The 1,255-nt window shown below is 53.6% G+C and overlaps 1 protein-coding gene across 2 annotated transcripts in view; it reads left to right on the forward strand.

The window, feature by feature from the left end:
* Window positions 1-1,255, forward strand: part of Kdm4c (lysine demethylase 4C) — a 461,014-nt gene that overhangs the window by 435 nt on the left and 459,324 nt on the right. The window lies entirely within an intron of this gene.

Genomic DNA, 1,255 nt, shown 5'->3' on the forward strand with positions numbered 1-1,255 from the left:
GCGCGCTCGGGGCGGCCAGGCTTGGCGCCTGCGGCCCGCGCCCCCGGACTGTCAGGACCGCGGTGCGGGCTGGAGCTCCGCGTGCGGGGCCGCCCTCAGCCTGCGCCGCTGTCCTTGTGGGCTCCCTCTGCGGACACCGGGCTACGTCTTCCTGCAGTGCCCCGAGCAGCCCCGGTGCGGTAGACAGCGGCGCCTAATCAGTGCGGGCTGCGTGGGGCGCGCGGAGCGCCAGGTACGGAACGGGTGAGGGGCGGGCTGTGCGGAGCCAGGCGGGCGGCCGGGGCTCCCCGGCGGTCCCGTGAAGCCAGCGGGGCTCAACTCGGATGTTGCCCTCGTGCACTCGGAGCCCCGCGCCGCTCCCCTGGGCTGCGCCCCCAGGTCTGCGCCGGGTGGCTTTTGTGGGTGTTGGGTTCTTCCTTCCGGAGAAAACAGAACATACTTTTCTTCTGCACTTGATCAATTACCTAGGCGAGGTGATTTGTCACGCGCCGCGGCGTAGTTGTGGGTTAGAATTGTAGTCTGTTCATCGTTCTCGTGGTGAAAGTTTGTGCTAGGCATGATCCGTTTAGATTCACCCCAAACTTTTTTTTTTTACCCACGTGAGATTGTGCGTGTGTAAAGTTGGCTTCATCGTTTCTATGGCAGCGTTTACAAATATTCTAATTTCAAAGTGTTGTGGTTGAAAATTAGTGGCTTTACTTCTTGGATGGCATTTTTTTTCTTTTTCGTTTCTTACTAGAGATTGAACCCAGGGCGACACCACGCCCAACTAGTGACTGTAGTTTTTTAAAGGTTTGTGTTTACTTTGTAGTCCTGGGTTCTCCCCTGAGGACACCAGTGAGGTTTTCATGTCTTGTCCGACTCCTCGCTATCCCACCTGATTTGTTTTGGAACGTTTCACACAGTTCAGTTTTTGGTTGGTTTTTGGAGATAGGGTCTTGCTAAATTGCCCAGGTGGTCCTGCCCTACCCTCCTCAGTTCTGGGATTACAAGCTACACCACCACTGTAGGTTTAAGTCTCTCCCAATTTTGGAAGGTTTTCACCTAATCTTGACAGCACTCTGCAAACTTGGTGATACAATAAGATTTAAATCGTTGGATTGTTTCATTTAATTAACAAACTTTAAACGCCCGCTTTTCTAAAGTTGAAAATAAAGGTTCGGGGGCGGGGAGATGGCTCAATAGAATAAGCGCTTCCCTGGCAAGCGCAAGGGCCTGAGTTCAATCCCCGGTTCCGCAAAAAAAAAAAAAAAAA

The sequence above is a fragment of the Octodon degus genome, unplaced genomic scaffold (assembly GCF_000260255.1).
Source record: "Octodon degus isolate 3935 unplaced genomic scaffold, OctDeg1.0 scaffold00044, whole genome shotgun sequence".
Lineage (NCBI taxonomy): Eukaryota > Metazoa > Chordata > Mammalia > Rodentia > Octodontidae > Octodon > Octodon degus.